This window comes from Cloeon dipterum, chromosome 4 (genome assembly GCF_949628265.1).
Source record: "Cloeon dipterum chromosome 4, ieCloDipt1.1, whole genome shotgun sequence".
Taxonomy (NCBI): domain Eukaryota; kingdom Metazoa; phylum Arthropoda; class Insecta; order Ephemeroptera; family Baetidae; genus Cloeon; species Cloeon dipterum.
The window spans coordinates 32,023,468-32,046,282 of NC_088789.1; the positions used below are offsets into that span (position 1 = coordinate 32,023,468).

General features: G+C 37.9%; 1 protein-coding gene across 1 annotated transcript in view; it reads left to right on the forward strand.

Moving 5' to 3' along the window:
- Positions 1-22,815, forward strand: part of LOC135941856 (voltage-dependent calcium channel gamma-5 subunit-like) — a 306,279-nt gene that overhangs the window by 125,929 nt on the left and 157,535 nt on the right. The window lies entirely within an intron of this gene.

Sequence of the window (22,815 nt, forward strand, 5' to 3'; positions counted from 1 at the left end):
TCATTGAACTGTGCTGGAAATTTTACTGTGGTAATGTATTTGAACAGTTTTTCTTGGAAATAAATCAACTTGTTTATTTCTAAGCTCTCTCGCAGCGTTTGGAAAGTCAGAAATTGAAAAAAATTGTTTAATTTTTGCGGAAAGAAGCGACTTTTAAGCTAAAGAGGAAAAAAATTCGGGATTATTTCTTTGAAATTTTGTTTTTTGAATGAATTTTCGCTCTGGAAAAATTCAAACCATCCAAATCAAGAGCTTCCTTGCATTCAATTTATTTTTGTCTGCTCTATAAAAGAGTCCAAGAGCCAAAAAAAATTTAAACCAGTTTTTCATTAATTTAATTTTCATTTTTGAAAAAAGAGCCATTTGCTCAATATGTGCTTTAGATTGTTTACTCACTAAAACCGACTAACACTTATGGTAATTGACCAGTTGCATAAACCCTTAGTTATTGAAGCCGCCAACAGATGTCGCAACCACAGACTTTCTTAAAAATTTTGTTTTAAGCGGTTTTAACGCATTTCCGCTACGATTTCAGACTCAATCTAGCTATTTTGCTTTTTTTAATTAATTTGCTAATTTTTGACGTGCTGAAAACCAAAATCGGTTCAGCAATTCGCCGTAGAAACGTTGGGAAAGATTTTTTTATTTCAAAAATAGTTTTTCACGACTATACGGCGATTGGCTGAACCGATTTTGGTTTTCAGCACGTCAAAAAATAGCAAATTAATTGAAGAATGCACAGTAGCTAGATTGAGTCTGAAATCGCTGCGGAAGTGCCTTAAAATCGAAAGTCTACGGTGGCGCCATCTGTTATTTGGCGGATTCGAACACTTAGGGTTTATGCAACTGGTGAATTTAGGAATTTAATTAAAATTTTTTAAAATTAAAAGGAATTGACGTTCATTTTGAAGAGGTTTGAAAACACTTATTTTAAACTTACTTAATAGTTTGGACATGTTTAGAAGGGGTATCAATTTATTCCATTTATTCGGTTGCTTTTTAGTCATACCTTGAAAGAAAAATTTTAATTTTTTGCAACGAATAATTACTTAAAAATATAAATGTCAGCGACGCGGGGCAGGGCCGCCGAATGGGCGCAGTCGGCCCTGCCGGCGCGCCTTCTCCCTATCACGAGGTCAGAGTCTTTTCTTCTGTGGCCAAAGTAGACTTTACAGGGTGCAGGGTGGACAAGAAGGGAAAATGCCCAGTTACTATACCATACCAGTTTATTGTAGATAGCAGCGACAGTACACAGCGTGGCTACCCAGAGGGACGAGCGGGGGAGCGAGAGAGTTACCCTCTTGCTCGTGTGCCGTCAGGAGAGCGAGTGCGTTGGTGCGAGCGGGTCGTGTGCTCGTGAGGGGGAGGCTCTGGCGTTGCCTTTATTGATACCTGAGTTTCTCCCTCCGCTCTCCCTTGTGGGTGCCCGAAAGTTAACGTAAATGCATATCGGTGCTGAACAATTATTAATGCGATCGTAATATCGTCAGGTAAAACCCTGACAATAAATAAATTACCAAATAATTTAAAATTATTTATTATATAAATTTATGTTAAATTATATATGTTCTCTAGCACTAACCATATAAAAAAGCACTACAAAAATATCAACTTTGACCTATTTATCATTAAAAAAATGGCAGCGCAGAGAGCAAAACTTTTAGCCGCGAAAATGACGTAGAAAGCAATTCTCGTTGACAAAAAACCTTCTTGCTCTCGATCTATTTGGTTTCTTTTTCTTTTTCTCGCAGCTGCTGTTTCTTTTCACCCTGCAAAGAGTTTGTCGTTGTAGTCGTCGCGGCCGGGAGAAAACGCGATTGTTTGCAAATTGGAGCGGAGAGCGAGGCGTGTCACTTGTCACGTTTAGCGTGGCGCACTTGGCTCTCTCTCTGTCGCGGGCTGGCCGTGACGTTCGCTCTTAAGATCTCTTCTCGCGCCGTTTAATTCAATTCCTCCGACCTTTTTTTTTTGTTTATTTATTTTCTCTTGCTCTGGATGTTGCGAGCAGCGCTGGCCGTTTAATTAAAGGCAAGCAACTGCTTTGGATTCATTAATAATTAAGGCAAACAAGTTTGGCCCGAATGCAAATGGGCTCTTTGACGATTAAACCGTGCGTCCGTCCGTCGGCCGACCACCCACAGGCCCACACCGGATTTCCATGCATAAATGTTTGTTTGGTTTCCGGCCCGGGGCGTCCACTTCCCTCTTGGGCCCTCACGAATACGCCAGGTGAGCTGCTTTGCGCGCTCACCCTCGACCACTTAATTTGAATTTGAGCCAAACAATTTACTTTCACATCTGGAAATTGAATTAATATTGGATTTGTAAGAAAATTTGTTATTAATTAGGAGAGAATTATGATTATAATTCCTGAGGGTCGAAATAGTTAGAATTGCGACCCTGCAGAGTTCAGATTTGGGATTGTTAATGCAATTTAGCAATCGAAATTATCAAAAATTGTTAAATTTTGGTAAATATTGCAATAAATTCTTATAAGGGTATTTGATAATCAAATTCCGATATCAAATTTGAAATCCTCATAGTCAAAAACATATGAAAAGACACCTAACTCGACTATTCGTGTTTCCACCCTGTGGGTTGAGTCAGGGTTGGACCCTGAAGGTCGCATTACTACATAATCGAGTTTGGTGTCTTTTCATAGGTTTTCGACCCTGCAGAGTTCAAATTTGGGGTTTGGAATGCAATCGAGCATTCGAAATTACCAAAAAGTTGTACATTTTGGAACCTTTTGCAGTTAATTCTTGTAAGGGTATTTAAAAATTGAATTCTGAGTTCAAATTTGAACTCCTCATGGTCAAAAACATATGTTAAGACACCAAACTCGACTATTCGTGTTTCCACCCTGTGGGTTGAGTCAGGGTTGGACCCTGAAGGTCGCATCACTAAATAATCGAGTTTGGTGTCCTTTTGTAGGTTTCTGACCCTGTAGAGCTCAAATTTGAAGTCAAAATTGAGATATTTACCAACCCAGCCGAGTTAAAGTCATAAATAATCAAATTACGACCGATATTTTAGAGTTGAAATTCTTTTGCATGAATAAAACAACTTCCTTCTCCTCCTAGCGACTCCTAGTCATATTTTTCTACTGATCGTCTTTTATATTTCTATGAGTAAAAGGAATCTGAATGTTTTGCGGAGGCGTTTCTCCAACAGCATTTATTTTATTCCTGCTCCTCCTCCTTCGGAAAGCTAATTAAAATGCAAATAAAAAAGTCTTGAGAACAGATCCATGCAAAGTGGCCTCTTCGGCAGCCATATTGTTTGAATTAATTTCTGGATAAGCTTTTTAATGGCGTTCCGACGCAACCAGTGAATACCAAGCAAGTCACGTACACGTGGCCAAGACGAAAAATGGAGCGACTAGCTGCTTCCACTTTGCTTTACACACACATACTGTGCTGCGGCAAAATTTCCGGCCGAGCAAGAAATTCACCTCACGAAACTCCCGGCCAAAAGCAAAAGACTCTCCGCCGCTTTTTATCGCAACTTGTCCGAACAAAAGAAACAAGAGTAGAGCCAAATCTACATTCTTTCTGCACGCAAAAGACGTTAATTAAGAACAGGGATTTTTTTGTTTTAGTTGAATCTGTCCTCTTTGAATTGAAATTTAACTCGTGACGAAAAAATGGCGGTGCAGTTACGACATGCCAGCTGATTCAGAATTATTGCTGGTTAAAAAATTGGAATTCTTTGATGTTTACGAGACAAATTAAGATTTTATGCCGCCATTGTTATCTTTAAAAATTTAAAAAGGCCATTTCTCTGTAACTATGGCTCTTAATAATGAGTTTTTTGAGCAGTTTTATATTAATTTTATGGCTAAATTCTGTTTTAATTATTTAAATGGGTGAATTTAATTAATTAATTTAGTTAATAATTAAATTAACAACTGAAACCACATTTTCGTACGTTCCAATCGATTCCTCAGGGTCGAAATAGGTGGGATAAATAATTTGTCCGGTTGAAAAACGTTTTGTGACGTGCGAGCAGAGGCGCGAAGCAAAATGCACGTTGCTTTGGCGCGCAAAACGTTTGAATCTTATGATCACTACTGCGCATGCGTCCTCCTCTGACGTCACAGCTCTTTCCGCTGCCAATGCCAAGCACGAAGCAAGGCTGTGACGTCAGAGGGGGGACGTGTGTGCAGTAGCAACTAAAAATTCAAACGTTTTGCGCGCCAAAGCAACGTGCATTTTGCATTTTGCCTCTGCTCGCACGTCACAAAACGTTTTACAACCAGAAAAAAGATTTACCCCACCTATTTAGACCCTGAGGAATCGATTGGAACATACGAAAATGTAGTTTCAATGGGGATTCACCCTAAAATGTAAATTTAAATCATTGAAACACGAGGAAAACTAAATAAATCAGCGTTCTAGTTAAAATCATTTAAATTTAGACTAAACGATGCGAGTCATCAATCAAAATGGCGTATATTTTCACGTGCTGTGTAATTCAGCAGCAATTCACTTTGCGCAGGAAACGCTCGGTGGCTCGGCGGGGAGAGAGTAGGCGCGTGGCATAAATTGGCGTGTTTGCGTGCCAGCTTACAGCAATTTGGCCCCGCATAAAACATACGCTATGGCATTCCGCGCGCTAAATAATGCTCTCTTTCATTATCATCATTATTATTTAGTTGGAGGCGAGTGTGCGCCGCTTTTACGAGCCGGCATCATTACGTCGCATAAAACTCAATTTGAAGCTCTCTCTCTGGGTCCTCTCGGGCTGCTCCCTCGCCGCCGTCGCTGCTGCTGCGGGGATCAACATCCCGCTTGCCCGCCTGCCTGCCTCCCTGCTCCCATGCGACACAACTTTCTCGCCAAACCCCGAACGCCCCCTGCCTGCCTTTTTCTCCCTCTGAAACTGCAATACTGGAAATAAACATCCAATGAAAGAAATCGTTTGTGTTTCTAGATTTATTTTCTTTTTATTTAATTCTCTTCTTTACTGTTATTATTATTTGTCTTTGAATTATTATTTTCTTTGTTGATACCATCGAGGCGCAGATATGGCGTCTGGAAGAGTACGGCGGGAAAGTTTCGAACGTAAAATGAAATTTATCATGAAAATTCCTTCAGCACAATGAATATTTTCGTTGTTATTTCTTAACAAACAGCTGATTAGCCCGGTAATTGGCGATTCGGCCGTTAGATGGCACATCATGCTATTGGAAATGTAATAAAATACGCTGGAATTAAAGTATTATGCCGGCACGCCTCTTTTTCGACGCTTCTGATTGGCCGCTGGATTGTCTCCTGATTATGTCGACGCCATATTGAATTCTGACCGGCGGGAAACCAACACAGATCGTTACCTGGCTTCCGGTGGGAATTGCGACTGCGCAGAAGGTTTTAAATTGGGTCACGCATGCGCAGTGATGAGTTTCAGCCTCCCTGTGACATGAAGAAGCGATCTGAACATACTGCGCATGCTTAAGATGCGCACAAGTTTACTGCGCAGTTTCAAAATGAGCGTATATTCAAACAACTGTAAAAAAAGTTTGAAAGCCTCCATTATTTCGACGCCATATTGAATTCCGACCCGCGGGATTGATTGAAACACAGATTAGGTCTGAATTATTATTAAAAAGCTTACCGTTTTGATTAAACAATCAAAGGCATTTTTTTTAATTAAAGTGCTTCTTTTCTAAGCCAGTTTTACTGCTCGCGGATTCAAAACAAACGTCAATATCATTGATTTGGTTTCCCCAAAAATAACAAACACTTGTGCCCGAAATATCAAGCTCGGAAAATTAGAATTTTGCGCGGACATGTGCTGTGCAAAATGTGTGTTTAGCCTCGAGGGGAATTATCGATTTTAATTTTCGGCTTATATACATGACGTCCGCTCTGCTCACTCAGATTTGTCGCATTTTTATTTTCACTGACAGCAGCGAGCAATGTTTTTTTAATGTTAATTAACAAAAAAAACTATTTCTCTGCTCGCAAACGCTCGTTTATGCAGGAAATCTGTTCTCTATAGTTAATAAACAATACAGCAAAAGTTGCATAGCAGACACAGGAAAGCATTCTTTTCGTTTCTTTCTTCTTGGGAGGAACAACAATAATTTTGTTTTCTCTGCTCCTAATGAGACGTCGGTTCTGCAGAAAACAAGCAGGAAACATCTTTAAAAGAAATGCACAAACGGCTTCAAGATAAAGCAGGAAAGGCAGACGAGACTAATTATTCAATTTCTCAGTTTTCCGCCAAGAAGATGCACGGTTTTTTATATTTATCATGTTATCTTTTTATATTTGATGGAAAGCCCATTTAATGAAGTTAAAAATACATTGAAATGAGAGCTGATTAAATTATTAAATATTTTCAGACAAAAATAGACCATTGATTAAATTGCTGGCGTAAATATCCAATTGCGATCGATAATTTCATCGGGATTTTACTTGATAACTTCTTAAATTTGTCCAATTATATGATTTTCCCGGTAACATTTTTAATTAGCAAGGAAACCACGCCCTTTTTGAAATTCACGTTAGTTTAACCCTTTTTCAGGGAACTTTGTGTGCGTGCATTCAATTGAATAAATAAAAAATTTCATTCGATTTTTTTTTTCGCTCGCGGAAATTGATTTTTCAAGTGAAAAAGAGGGAAGCTATTTTCGGCAATTTTGGTATTAATCTAAATTAATAAAATTATAATGTTGTGTCCATGACAATTGCGTAAGGAGGTGGATCGGTCAGTGAACGATAAAGTCTGCGAGAGATCTCTCAGGCTCCAAAATCCAAAGAGTTTAATAGAAGATGGCAAGCAGTAAGAAGAATTGCTAGGAGAGGGAAGAAGCGAAATGAAACATGGAGAGAAAATAGTCTGACAAGCTTTTAGCTACTCAAAAGCTTAAAATCGTGACATTAAAATACGGTCGTCAATTAGACGCGCTCTTTACTTGTCAAATTGTCCCATTTTAAATACAGTGTATTGGAGCCAGACTAACGCGCAAACATGATTTATGCCTGAATGTGAGGGATATGCCAAAGTAAAATCACAAAAATGCAGGCTAAAGCAGGTAAAGCGGTTCCGAAATAAAGGATATAAGGCAGAAATGTTTGAAATTGCTCCGAAAGAAAAACATTCTGTGAATGCGGACACCGATTTCTCTTTTTCTTTTCATTCTGTCTCAGGATCTAGTATGGAATGAACGTTTTTCACCCGCGCTGCTTTGTATTGTGGCTATTGAAAACCATTAATAATTAACCTCCTGAAATTTGAGGTTGGTATAATTTATTCTGGTTTTCTCATCTGTTAACTAAGATTTTTTTGTTATTTTGAAAGGATATTAGCCCTGATTTGATATGAGCAGCCTCCTAAAAAAACAATCTCTAGAAGGAAGTTCTTTAGAAGGTAAAAATCTACCTGAAAATATATAATAATATTCTGAATCTTCATCTTCATCTATTTTTTCTAGCTAAGAAATTGAATTTTTTGATAAACAAATAATGCCACCCAAGAAAAGCAATAAACCAAAAATTGGAGATGAAAAGAAAGCGGAGAATAGGATAAAATGCATCTACTGTGGAAACACCTACAAAACCACAAACATACTTGCTGAACATGTCAAGGAAAAGCACGCAGAAGTCTCAATCAGATGTAAAAATAATAAGTGCCCTATCTACTTTCGTACTGAAGAGGAAAGGGAGAAGCACAACGAGGATGTGCACGAAAAGGCTAGGGACCGAAAATATCCCTGCAGCATTTGTAGAAGAGAGTTTGGAAGAGCTAGCAATTGTAGGAAGCATATCAAAACGGTTCACAAGGATGAAATATTCATATGCTCAGAAAGCGGTTGCTGTTCTAGCTTCACGAAAAGAAATGAGTTCGAACGCCACTATGAAAAGTATCACAAAAAGAAGGAAGACTTAAAAATCTACAATTGTGAGAAATGCGATCACAAGACTAGGACAGAGCAAGCCTTAAAAATGCATATTGGATTCAAGCATGGAACAAAAAGTTTGGAATGTGACAACTGCGAGAAGACGTTTTCATCAAAAATTCCTTTGGTGCATCACATGCGTAACGCTCACATATTGCAAACATGCAGATATTGCGGTCAGGACGTTGTATGGATGAAGGAACATTCAAGAAAGAAGCAATGCCAGCGGTGCAAACGAGATTTTGAGTGTTCTGGACTTCTTGAAGCTCATAAGAAGGACAGAAAGGATTGCAATCCACCTTTGCATCAATGCACCAAGTGTTTGAGGGTCTTTCCATTTAAATGCTTAATGGAACTCCACAAGAAGAAGAAGAAGAAGAAGACTTGTAAACCCCTTAACCCAAACACTGAACACGAAATGCAAGAAGCAACGGAAGAAGAGCGGTCCAAACAAGATGGTTCATCTGCCCAACCCGAATCGCAAGAGAAAACCCCCAACTTGATCCATTGCGCGCATTGCTCTGAGAGTTTCCGATGTTCCTATGATTTGAAAAGCCACCTTTTTTCGAAACATGGTTTGATTTATCAAATCTTCGAGTGTGTGCTGTGCGAGCAGAAATTCCTTTTTAAAGAAACCCTATTTGAGCACCTTCGAGTAGAACACATGGTAACATTATATGATTTCTCAGATGAGGAACAAGAACTTGTAGACCATGAGAAGGACAGAAAGGATTGCAAGCCACCTTTGCACCAATGCACCAAGTGTTTGAAGGCCTTTTCAAAAAAATCGAGATTGGAACTCCACAAGAAGAAGAAGACTTGTAATATCCTCAAGTCCAACATTGAACACGAAATGCAAGAAACAACGGATGAGGAGCAGTCCAAACGATATGGTTCAACTGTCCAACCCAAAGTCCGAGAAAAGACCTCAAACTTGATACATTGTGCTCACTGCCCTGAGAGTTTCCCTCGTTTCAACGCCTTGAAACGGCATCTCTTTTCCAAACACGGTTTGATTGATGGAAGATTCGAGTGCGAGCCGTGCCAGAAGAAATTCCTCTTCTTGAAGAATCTTATTCAGCACTTTCGAGTTGCACATATGAAAACAGATTGAGATTTATAGATTTTAGATTAGTAAGCGATTATTCTCGGTTCAGCAAATGTAAATATTTAGTATATAGTTGTGCAATGCACTTTAAAATTTAAGCTTAGCATTTTCAATGCAATTTTTGTATAAAGACTGAAAATCCTGCACATCTTCTTTTGTAACAAAATCATTTCTCAAAATAAAACTTAGCCAAATACAATTGTAAACATGTCATTTGACTAACATCAACATTAATTAACCTTCAAAACAAAATTCACAGTAATATAGCGGCAGAGAGAATTCTGAATCATCAAAATGAAGGTGCAGATTTACCTCGTACTCGATTAGAATTTAGAAAAGAACGGGGGAAATTGTTGAAATTGCTCCGAAAGGAAAAACATTCAGAGAATGCAGCCGAACAACCCGATTTCTCTTCTTTTTCTTTTCATTCCATCGCTGGATCGAGTGAGGAGAAAATGTTTTTCGTTCACGCTGCTGCATATTTTGGCTATTGAGGTCAATTTAATGCCTGGAACTTGAGGTTGGTATTATTTATTCTGGTTTTCTTTGTTTTATGTCATTTTTTTAAAGGAATTAGCCTGAAATTGACAAGAGCGGCCTGCCTAAAAGACAAACTCCTGAAGGAAGTTTAAAAAAGGTAATGATCCTCTGCCAAACAGATGGGGTTATTCTGAATCTATGTCTTTTGATATTTTTCAGTTGAGAATTTTAACTTTTCCTGGTAAAAATGCCACCAAAGCAAAGTCTGACGTCCAATGGAAAAAAAGAGGGAGACGAAAAGGAAGCTAAGAATAGGAAAAAATGCATCTACTGTAGAAACACCTACTCATCCTCATACAGTCTCGCTGTACATGTCCAGAAAAAGCACGCAGAAGTCTCAATCAGATGTAAAAATATAAATTGTGCTACCTATTTTCGTACTGAAGAGGAAAGGAAGAATCACATCGAGAAGGTGCATGAGATGCCTAGGCAACGACGAAAATATCCCTGCATCATTTGTGGAAAAGAGTACTTACGATATAGGAATTGTTTGAAGCATGTCGAAGAAGAGCACAAGAAAAATGTATTCAAATGCTCATTTAATCGTTGCTGTTCTTACTTCTTGAATGAAATTGAGCTGGAAACCCACTTAGACAGTCAGCACAAAAAAGATAAAGAGCATAAAATCTTCAAGTGTAAGGAATGCGATTACGAAACAGGCGACAGTTCACATTTTAAAAGACATGGTAAAACTATACATGGAAAAGAAAGCTTGGAATGTGACAACTGCAAGAAGAAGTATACATCCAAGGTTTCTTTGGAAACACACATCAAATATAGTTATGTTGTATTGACAGAATGCAGATTTTGCAAGAAGAACGTTCCATGGATTAACGAACATTCGCAAAAGAAGCAATGCCGGCGGTGCAAAACAGAGTTTCTTTGTTCTGGACTTCTTGCAAATCATCAGAAGGACAGAAACGACTGCAAGCCACCTTTGCAGCAATGCACCAAGTGTTTGAAGGATTTTCCATTTAAATGCTTATTGGAACGCCACATGAAGAGCAAGAAATGTAAAACCTTACACCCAAACATTGATCATGAAATGCAAGAAGCAACGGAAGAAGAGCTGCCCAAGCAAGATGGTTCATCTGCCCAACCCGAATCGCAAGAGAAAACCCCCAACTTGATCCATTGCGCGCACTGCTCTGAGAGTTTCCGTAGTTTCAATGGTTTGAAATTGCATCTTTGTTCCAAACATGGTTTGATTGAAAAAACATTTGAGTGTGTGCCATGCGAGAAGAAATTCCTCTTTCTTCCCAATCTCATTCAGCACTTTCGTTTGGTCCATATGGAAATTGAGCATGATTGTACATAAATTGCTTTCCTGTAAATACGCAAAAGTTTTCTGCGAAGAAAGGGAAAATAATTAGACAAATAGTCAACCTCCTGTTTCACCTTAAGTTGAGAACCGAGATTTTAGAGACAAATTTCATTGAATGTAACGCTTCTCGGCTGAGTGATTTTTCAATGTAAATACTTTGTATAAAAATTGTCATCACGTAAACAAAATAAATTTAGTAGAGGTGTGATAAAGCGACGATAAATAGGACATTTGGTTTTATTTTTCACTGTCATATAATTATATCCCTCAACAATTCGGATACAAAAAATTTCCTACACCAAAAGCAATTTCTGAATAACGAACAAAAGAAAAATGTATCACAAACTTTATTTGACGAAGCTTTTGAGCACAAAAATCGATTCTCGAATTAGTATAATGGACATTTTTTCCGACCAAAGAGTCCCGCGCAATGTACTAACTTTTTTCCCGCTAAAACAATATGAACGTATTTGCGAGAATGGCGCATGCGTCAGAGCTGGCTAAATGAGATAAAGAAGTCATTTGTACAGTGAGCGTCTGTTTGCAATTGCTCAAACCAGCTTTGGCGCATGCGCAGTTCTTATTGTTTTGGCGGGAAAAAAGCTCACACGTCGTTCTGGACTTTTTGGTCAGAAAAAAAGTCAACTTAACCTAATTCAAACCTCAGGAATCGATTGGTTTGCTTGAAAATTCCAAAGTGGTTAATAGAAAATAGCCAGCAAGTAAGAAGAATTGTTAGAAAAGGGAAGAACAAATGAATCATGGGGAGAAAATAGGCACGGAAAATAGTCTGACAAGATTTTAGCTTGTCAAGAGCTTAAAATCATGTCAAGTGCAAAGCTAACGTTAAAATACGGTCGTCATCAATTTGACACGTTCTTTCCTTGTCAAATTGACCTATTTTAAATACAGTGTATCGGAGCCAGACTAACGCAAGCATGATTTATGCCTGAATGTGAGGGAAACGCCAAAGAAAAATCACAAAAATGCAGGCTAAAGCAGGTAAAGGGGTTCTGAGATAAAGGATATGAGGCAGAAATTTTTGAAATTGCTCCGAATGAAAAACATTCTGTGAATGCGGACACCGATTTCTCTTTTTCTTTTCATTCTGTCTCAGGATCTAGTATGGAATGAACGTTTTTCACCCGCGCTGCTTTGTATTTTGGCTATTGAATACCATTAACCTCCTGAAACTTGAGGTTGGTATAATTTATTCTGGTTTTCTCATCTGTTAACTAAGCTTTTTTATTATTTTGAAAGGATATTAGCCCTGATATGATATGAGCAGCCTCCTGAAAAGACAATCTCTAGAAGGAAGTTCTTTAGAAGGTAAAAATCTACCTGAAAAAAATATAATAATATTCTGAATTTACATCTTCGTCTATTTTTTCTAGCTAAGAAATTGAATTTTTCGTTAGACAAATGCCACCCAAGAGAAGCAATAAAACAAAAATTGGAGAAGAAAAGCAAGCGGAGAATAGGATAAAATGCATCTACTGTGGAAACACCTACAAAACCACAAACATACTTGCTGATCATGTCAAGGAAAAGCACGCAGAAGTCTCAATCAGATGTAAAAATTATAAGTGCCCTACCTACTTTCGTACTGAAGAGGAAAGGGAGAAGCACAACAAGGATGTGCACGACAAGGCTAGGGATCGAAAATATCCCTGCAGCATTTGTAGAAAAGAGTTTGGAGCAGCTAGCATTTGTAGGCAGCATATCAAAACGGTTCACAAGGATGAAATATTCATATGCTCAGAACGCGGTTGCTGTTCTAGCTTCAAGAAAAGAAATGAGTTCGAACGCCACTATGAAAAGAATCACAAAAAGAATGAAGACTTAAAAATCTACAAGTGTGAGAAATGCAATCACAAGACTAGGACAGATCAAGCCTTAAAAAAACATATTGGAATCAAGCATGGAACAGAAAGTTTGGAATGTGACAACTGCGAGAAGACGTTTTCATCAAAAATTCCTTTGGCGTATCACATGCGTAACGCTCACATATTGCAAACATGCAGATATTGCGGTCAGGACGGTCTAGGGATAATCCAACATTTAAAAAAGAAGAGTTGCAGACGATGCAAAAGAGTGTTTGAGTGTTCTGGACTTCTTGAAGTTCATGATGAGGACAGAAAGGATTGCAAGCCACCTTTGCATCAATGCACCAAGTGTTTGAAGGCTTTTGAATTCAAATGCAGATTAGAAAGCCATATGAAGAAGAAGACTTGTACACCCCTTAACCCAAACACTGAACAAGAAATGCAAGAAGCAACGGAAGAAGAGTGGACCAAGCAAGATGGTTCATCTGCCCAACCCGAATCGCAAGAGAAAACCCCCAACTTGATACATTGCGCGCACTGCTCTGAGAGTTTCCGTAGTTTCAATGGTTTGAAATTGCATCTTTGTGCCAAACATGGTTTGACTGAAAAAACATTTGAGTGTGTGCCATGCGAGAAGAAATTCCTCTTTCTTCCCAATCTCATTCAGCACTTTCGTTTGGTCCATATGGAAATTGAGCATGATTGTACATAAATTGCTTTGCTGTAAATACACTAAAAGGAAAGGGAAAATAATTAGACAAATAGTCAACCTCTGTTTCACCTTAAGTTGAGAACCGAGATTTTAGAGACATATTTCATTGAATGTAACGCTTCTCGGCTGAGTGATTTTTCAATGTAAATACTTTGTATATAAACTGCCATGACGTGAACAAAATAAATTTAGCAGAAGTGTGACAAAGCGAAATTAAATAGGACCTTTTGTTTCATTTTTAACAGTCATATATAATTATATCCCTTAATAAATCGGATACGTAAACAAATTTCCTTTGGTAAAAGCAATTTTATGAATTAAAAAATGGAGGAAAAATTTATTAAGGGTCGTCTTTTACGAAGATTCGGAGCACACCAATCGATTCCTGAGGTGCAAATTATTTATAGTGGACATTTTTTCCGACCAAAAAGTGCAGCGAGACGTGCGAGCCTTATTTCCCGCCAAAACAATATGAATGCGAGAAGTGCGCATGCGTGAGAGCTAGACAAAGAGGTCATTCATACAGGTGGTCTCTCTGCAAAAGTGTTCAAAACAGCTCCCACGCATGCGCAGTTCTCAAATTTATATTGTTTTGGCGGGAAAAAACGTTCGCCCGTTGCGCTGCACTTTTTGATCGGATAAATATGCTATTTACCTAATTCGACCCTCAGGAATCGATTGGTGTGCTCAGAAACTTCGTCAAAGACGGTCTTTCAGTCATTCCAAGAAAATTTTTAAAATTTCGATACATGCGCATTTCATTGATTTGTTTTTTGAAAAGAAAAACTTTATTTATTTCGATTTCTGTTTTCTAGTTAATTCTTTCCCATCATTAACGCGAACAAACAATTCACCTAATTGACCAGTTGCATAAACCCTTAGTTATTGAAGCCACCAACATATGGCGCAACCACAGACTTTCTTAAAAATTTTGTTTTAAGCAATTTTAAGGCATTTCCGCTGCAATTTCAGACTCAATCTAGCTATATTGCTTTTTTTAATTAATTTGCTTTTTTTTGACGTGCTGAAAACCAAAATCGGTTCAGCCATTCGCCGTAGAAACGTTGGAAAAGATTTTTTTATTTCAAAAAATAGTTTTTCACGATTCTACGGCGATTGGCTGAACCGATTTTGGTTTTCAGCACGTCAAAAAAAGCAAATTAATTGAAGAATGCACAGTAGCTAGATTGAGTCTGACATCGCAGCGGAAGTTCCTTAAAATCGAAAGTCTACGGTGGCGCCATCTGTTAATTGGCGGCTTCGAACACTTAGGGTTTATGCAACTGGTAAATTACGCAAGTTTAAAATTTTTTCCGAATGATTTTGAAAACGGCCAAGATAATAAATTACAAAGCCAAACTATTGGGAGTGAAGCATGGATTGCGGATGAAGTGTGTATAGGGTTAATATAAATTCAAATCGCAGCACTTCCGCGTGCACAAACACAAACGCTCTCTCTCTCTCACTCACACACACACGTACATTCGGAGAACTGCTTGCTAATAAAGTTTGCAGCGTGCGGCGGGGCGTGTTGTGTTAATAAATCAGCCGAATTAGCAGCGCACGCGTCGCTTGATAACCGAGAAATATCAGCATGCGCGACGAGATGAATTCGCGGCGCGCGCTGCAAATATTTGGTCTGCTCGCATTCCTCGCGTCTCAAAGGCTTCTCGGAGAGTACATATACATATATTTGATGGCCCCGCGTTTGATTAGCCTCGGCGAACTCGCTGCTTTTCCGATCAATTCGCGAGCGCAAGCACCCGCCGGCTCCATTCAAATATTTCTCGCCATTGTGCACGCAGAGGCAGAGAGGCAGAGCGGCCGGAAAATCTGTCTGAACGGCGCCCCCGGGCCGTTTGCTTTTAGAAAATATTTCAACCGTGCACGAGGCTCATCCATCCGAGTGTGTTATACGTGTGTGTATGCGTGCTGCTATAAAAGTCAGACTTTTAGCGAGATTTTATGAAAGGTGCCATTATTCTGTTGTAAAAAATTGAACTGAAATGAAAATTTGTCCCTAATTTCTTTAATTGTCATCGTCCATGAGCAATTTGTTTATTAGACAAATGGCTAAAAAGGACTACGCAACGGCTAAAATTTCATCTTTTGAATTTTAAAAAATTTATTTTGTTATAATTGCCTTTTAATTCATTTTTTACATTGTAAGAATTATTTTCTACACTTTAATATGAAATTCTATTGATAAATCTATTCATAGATTAAAGATTTCAAATTTTTAACCATTTTTAACATCACGTCAGGATTATTGGCTACCACAATTAATTCCAGAACCGGTTTCAGGATTGTAATTCGGCAATTTTGTCATTTTATTTGAGCTTTACAGCGTTGAAAACCTATAAAAAGACACCAAGTTCGATGAATTTGTAAATTTTCAAAATTTTAAATCTCAGGGTAACGTCAGGTACAGACCCTGAAAGTCGATATCGACCTTCATAGGTCTACCCTAGGCCCTCTTGGTGTATCTAAGCAAATTAAATATAAAAAATACACTTGAAGAACGAGAGAAGAACTGCGCATGCGCGACTGAGCAGGTTTTTAAGACTTTAAATTCGAATTGCAGCAAAACTGTTGCGATTGCACCTTTGAAACTTGGTGTGCTTGTGCAGAATTTCACGGGCTACATTTCAGACATGAACGCCAAAAAATCGGAGTGGTCTATCATCCCTCAATTTTGAATTTTCAGAAAAAGGTCGCGAAAGGTGACCTTGCCCTACGACCTATGAATTTTTCGTAAATTGAAAAGTTGTTCAGGATCGAAAACTAGGTTGGAAAGTAGAAATTTCAAGGTGATACCTCAACGCAGTCAAGAATTACAGTTTAGAATTTGTTTTTCGGGGATTTTTGAGACACCGAAAAAATAGAAAACGCCCCCATTTCTGAGTTTTAAACCTGGAATTTCACCACCTAGTACTTAAAGTGTGACCTGAAAATTTCAAGGTAAGAAAATCCCATTCAAACAACTCACCCTCAAAAAAATGTAAAATAGTTAAATTGTTAAAAAAATAAAATTGTCTCCTACAAATAGACCTGCCCCAGTACAAGTTTTTCACGCAGAAAATTGGTAGTATATATATTCCCCTTGGTCTGTATTTAAACGGCGCATTGAAAAAGAAAAAATAAAATAAAATCAGAGGCGAGAGAACGAACGAACATCTAGTCAAAGAGGGAATCGGATCAGGATTTCGGCTGAAAAAATTTCCTCTGCTCTTCGCACGCAGCCGGAAAGTCGTGCGAAACGCAATAAAAGCTGCGAGACACGAAATACGAAATCTGCTTTTCAGTGGTGGCTGCGGTAATTCGGGGGAAGGCGCGAGCCGATTATTCAAGCAGAGAGGCGCCGTGTCGCCGATGGCATTTCGAGAGAGAGAGAGAGCGCCAGCAGATCAAATGGGCAAAATATTTAAGCGCGGCGCGTGCGAGGGTGAACAAATGTTTTGGCGCGCGCGAGGGTTGCAGTGGCGATCAAGATTGATCGACGCGTCAAAGGGGCCGCGCGCCGCGCCGCGCCGCGCACCACAGGTTGCCTGCACGCGAGCAACCCTTTTCTTTCGCCTCCCCAGCAGCCAGAGCACACGGCGCAGGCAACAACTGTTGATTTATATTCATTCACGCGGCCAGCGAGCTGCTAAAGTCCCCCGTGGCGTTAATTGCCGCATTTTCTGCTGATTGTGAGCCAGAGCGCAATTTAAGAAAAGGTGCCAACTGTTAACGAATTTTTATTTGTACCAAAGGGATGATTTACTTGGCTCTGAGACAAACATTTTAAATTATTTTACTTATTGAGAATCGTGTTCAGATTTCAGATAAATCGTAAATTGGCTTCATATTTAAAAAAAAGTGTTTTTTTTTCAATTTTTACCGGTTTCTAGCAGGTAATGTTTTCTTTTTATTTTTTCAATAATTTTCTAATTATTAGAGCTTATAACCTCGACTAGAAAAATTGTCAGATAAAGTTTTTTTGGAGAAATTGAGGCAGCAGAATGGCAATTTAAAAGAATAATCTGCTCAGCAGTGGAAATTTTGAGCTCTCTGCCCGAAATTTTAAATTTTCTAAGAAAATATATGGAATAAATTCATTTGTTGCAATTCTTGCGCAAGAAATGAGTAAAAATTGAGAGGTAAAAGCCAGTGGTGACAAAAACCAGGTGGTAAGCAAATTCAACCCTGTTTTTTAGGGGTAGAAAAACATACCAATGAATGTAAAAATTCAGTTAAATTTAATAATTCATCAAATCTCACTCCCTTGGGTTACGAGGGTTGATTTGCACCCTCTTAAAAACTCATAACTACTCAACAGAGATCCGAAATTGGACGGAAAAATGCGCTGAACTAGTTTAATTGCAATGTGAGTTTTATTTTTGAGTGAAAAATCATGTTTTGAAAAATTAAAATTTGAATTTCTCAAGTTATTTTGGTTTACCTCTTACCAAAATCGCCTCAAAATCTAATTTTTTAATTTTACCGGTTACGCCCTCTTTTTTTATTAAAGAAATGTTTCCGGGGAGACAAAAATTATGAAAATTTAACTACGAGAAGATAAAAAAATGGAACTTTTGAGTCTTGAAAGATTTTGTAATTTTTCCAAAACTGCCTAAAGCGTCAAAAACTGCCTAAATTCAGAAAGCTGATTAAATTTCCAGTTTTTTTCCTGTTGAGCAAATTACTCTCAAATTTACCATTTTCACACAAAATTCGTCTGAAAATTTAAACTGACCGTTAGAGAACATTAAAATTTTTATGGGAATTTGCGTGGATATTCTTTATCATTCCTTTTTAATTTAGACACATTTTAGTTATCTAAAAAATAAATTTTTTGTTTAAATCTCATTGCCAGGTCAAACTTTAGTGACCTAGGAAATTGTTAAGCGGGGCAAAGTTGTTAAGCGTTTAATTTAGATAATTTTAAACACTTTATTTATCAATTTATATTATTTCTAACTATTTAAAAATTTCCTTAATATATGATTTTAAAAATTGGACAAATTTTTGCCGCTGTGGTGAATGCAATTTTATGAATTTCCAATTAAATTTAATTCTAAATCATAAAAAACAAAGAATTTTATTTATAAAAAACCTTTTTTCACATCAGCTTTACATAGTTGCAATACAAACCTGCTTATATAACAGCTATTACTTCTTTGGTTTACAGAATCAATTTCCTGCTTAACATTTCAGTCTCTGATCGTGATTTTTCCCTCACCGCAATTTTAGAAAATTCTACGATAAAGGTGGGACCTGAGCTGCGATTGCCTGGGCAGCAATCATAACGAGCAGTCGGTGTCTAGCTGCAATGAAATGAATAAAAAGCGAGCGCGGCTGCCCGGGCGGCGGCGAAACAAAAAGTTTGCGCACTTTGAAGTCGGGCAGCAGGAGCAGCGCAGCAGCTCAGCATCAGCAGCCGGCGAGTGAGCGAGTGAGCGCGAGAGTGGTGCAAATTTAAAGATGAACTAATGAGAGCGCGGCTCCATCCGCTTTAAGCCGCTCTCTTTCTTTCTTTCTTTGCCGCCTGGCCAACAAACACAGTTTCATGCAAGCAAGGGGCGCGCGATTGCTTAATTTCGGAAACGCCAGCCCGCCCAGATAAATTAGACGAAATGAGCTCGGTGCGGCCAACAACTTTGGATTACGCGCGCGCCTTCTTTATTGATGCAGCCCAAAAATCCCGGCAGCGCGGCCTCAGGGCAAACATCACACCCCGGCGAAATCTAATTTATTTTCGGGCCGCGAATTTAAAATGTGTGCCTTATTTCCAGGCAGAAAAATTCGGCCCTGCTGGGGAAAAGAAAATTTAAGGGTTGCTTTTAATCGGAACCGAAATTAGATTCGTTTCGTGGGACCTTAACAAAGGATTTGAATTAAATTTACACGAACCTATTTTTTCTGATCTTTAATAGCCCTCGAAATAAAAATAAAAATTGAAAAATCCAGCGGCGAGCAAAATTTCTCTTTTAGAGGGACAGAAATTGCTTCTGGTTAGGACCGAACAGTTCCAGATAGAGGCAAACCTCGCTAAGACCCAAGATTTGAGGACGGAATTCGCTCCGAACTCCATATTTTGGTTCCAATCCGGTCCTCTGGAACTTTTGGAACCGTTTCCGTTCCCTAGGACCGATTTTTTCTGAGTAGGTTTAACGTTTTGGTAAATTTAAGGCAATAAATCATTAAAATAGAATTGTTAAATTATTTTTAAGCGCTAAAAACTGTCTCAGGTCTTCGAAACATCTTCTGGGCTTTAAATTTTCAGAATATTATCACACTCCATTTCATCGGGGTTTAAATATGGCTTTATCTTTTTATAACAATTTTATGACAAGTGGAGATCAAGACTCGGCGTTTAAGGGCTTTTCGAGGCGGAAAAATATCGCATTTCTCAGATTCGGAGAGAAAAAGCCATCGGGAATTTTTCTATGCATTTAATACACGTTCCATTTGTGCAACATTTTTCTCCAGATATTGAAAAACCCAAACATTATTATTTTTAGCCATTCGTGTTTAATTCAGAATTTTGAAAGGAATTTTAAAATTTTCGACGATTGTGGTACAGAAACGTTGCTACGTATACAAAGTTCCCTCACTTAAATTAACTCGAGAACCAACCCCAAATTTGAAAGGAACGTCATATTTTTCATGCAACATCTGTTATTAAAATTTTTGTAATTAATTTGGAATTCATATTTTTTTCGTACAGTTTTTAAGAATATTAATAAATGAAAAATCTGCGGAATTTATCTGTAAAGTCTTTCAATTAGTGCACGTGTTTCGAAGCAAATTTATTTTATTTAAAATCAATGCTGAATAAACAATCAAATGAACTTTGGTTTTATTTAAAATACAATTTGATTACCTATTAATTTACCTTATAATTATAATCAATTGTTAAAATTAAAAATGAATCCATTAATTTGTTAAAAATGTAGTTAAAATTTAGAAAAAATATTAAAGAAAGGTTTTTGTTATTATTTGGAATCTAACAAAATAAATTCTTTAACAATTAATAAAAAAAGTTGAGAAACTGCGGCCCTGAGTGTAGAAAATTTCACCAAGGTTTAAATATGGCTTTAATACAAAAATTGTATGACAAGTGGAGATCAAGACTTGTCGTTTAAGGGCTTCTCGAGGCGGAAAAATATCGTATTTCTCAGCTTCAGAGAGAGATATCTTGAGAAAAAGCCATCGTGAATTTTTCTAAACGTTCCATTTGTGCAACGTTTCCCTCCAGATACTGAAAATTCCAAAAAATAATAATTTTAACTATTCGTGTTTCATTTTTATTTTGATGGAACTTTTAAATTTTTCGACGAATTTGGTACAGAAACGTTGGTGGGCATTCAAATTTTCAAATTTCCTCCCTCTAGTTCGCGAGAAGACCACAAATTTGAAAGGGACATCATATTTTTCTTGTAACATCTGTAATTAAACTGATTGAAGGAACTGACCGACGCAATTTTCAAATTTTAACCTTTTCATATATTAAAAAAATGTAAAATCTATGATAATAATGAAGTTTCGAATAATTTCTCAGTGAAGTCTTTGGATTAATATACGTGTTTCAAGACAAATTTATTTTATTTAAATCAATGCTGAATAAACTTAATTATAATTTACTGTTAAAAATGTAGTTAAAATTAAAAAATACCTAAAGAAAAATATTGTTATTAATTTAGAAGTCAACATAATAAAGTCTTTAGCAGCTAAATAAAAAAGTGGAAAAACTCAGGCCCTGCATTAGTGTATAAAATTTCATTTTTCTTGTCGAAACCTGCACAAGGGTGGGCCTTCCAGGGTTTTATACAAATTAAATCATGATTTTCGGCAGAAGAGAAAAATCGTGATGAATATTCAAGATTTGCTAATTCGTGAAATTCTAGTCTTGATTTTAAATTTGAACAGTCTAAGAATTCGTCACTAAAATGAATATTTTTGCGACTCACTGATGATTGATAAAGTGATTTAACCAAATGAATAAATTCCTGCTGTTTGGGAGCAACTAACTCTTCTATTTAAAACTCGATTGTAATCATGAATCTGTTCAACGGCCTAAACACGCAATGAAAATTTACGAAATGGCGCGGAAAACAAGTTGCGACTCTCTCTCCTCTCCATTCTCTCTCTCTGCTGCGCGCGTTGTTTGTAATTTAAACTTTTTGCCCGGCCGCCGCTGTTTGTTTGTTTGCTTGCTTGCAAAACGCAGCCCCGGAGATGTTTTATGATAATTATTGAGTGTGTAACGCAAAGTTCGCAGCTCTTGGCAGCTTTGCGAGTCTGCTGGCCGCCGGCCAACCAAAACTCCAGTCTCGCGCGTGTCCGCAACAGTTTCCAACGTTTTAATTTAGAAGAGAGAGAAAGAGAGAGAAAACGGCTCTCAGCCTGAGTGCACATGCAGCAGAAAAGTCTCCCAACAGACGAATAATTGCTCTAACTCTTTCGTCACTTTATAAAAGATGGCGTCTCCGGGGACGGGAAATTCAAATTTGGCGCCAAAAGAGTTTTAAATGGGTTTATTTTCTTTCTTGGGTGTATTAAATTATAAGAAATACAGGATTAAATTGTTTAAAAATCTTTTTGAAAGTGAAATAATTTAAAGACCGTCTTTGACGAAGTTTCTGAGCTCACCAATCGATTCCTGAGGGTCGAATTAGTTAAAAATGATGTTTTAACTGTCCAAAACGTCCAGCGCGACGTGCGAACTTTTTTCCCGCCAAAACAAAATGAACCTAAATACGAGAACTGCGCATGCGTAAGAGCTGGCTAGATGTGACAAAGAAATCATTCGTACAGGCAGTCTCTGTGCAAGTGCTCAAACCAGCTCTAACGCATGCGCAGTTCTCTCATTTAGGTTCGTATCGTTTTGGCGGGAAAAAAGTTCGCACGTCGCGCTGCACTTTTTTAACGGAAAAAACATCCATTTTACCTAATTCGACCCTCAGGAATCGATTGGTGAGCTCAGAAACTTCGTCAAAGACGGTCTTTAAATATATTGGATGTAAAAAGTCGCAAAAAGATGGCGGGGAGATCATTAGTACCAAACTAGAGGCGCTGATGTCATCACTGAAGCAGCTGATATCATTTTAACGCGTTTTAAAAATAAATAACTGGCGGAAATTGGATAAATTTAAATTGTATAAATTCTCTGCAAAAGTTTTGTTCATTTTCGCGCAATTATTAGAATTAATTGCGCGGGAAACGAGTGCTGGAAACTAATTGTAAGTCGGTGCTGTCTGTATAATGAAGCAGCGGATGAGAAAAGTTTGAAAATACATCACATAGCTTCTCCTCGGGGATGGGACGATTAAGCGCATTCCAATTTGCCTGTCGAGTGCATTTCCCCGGAGGAGAAGTGCATTATTTCTTTCTCTCCTTCGCAATCAAGCTCGT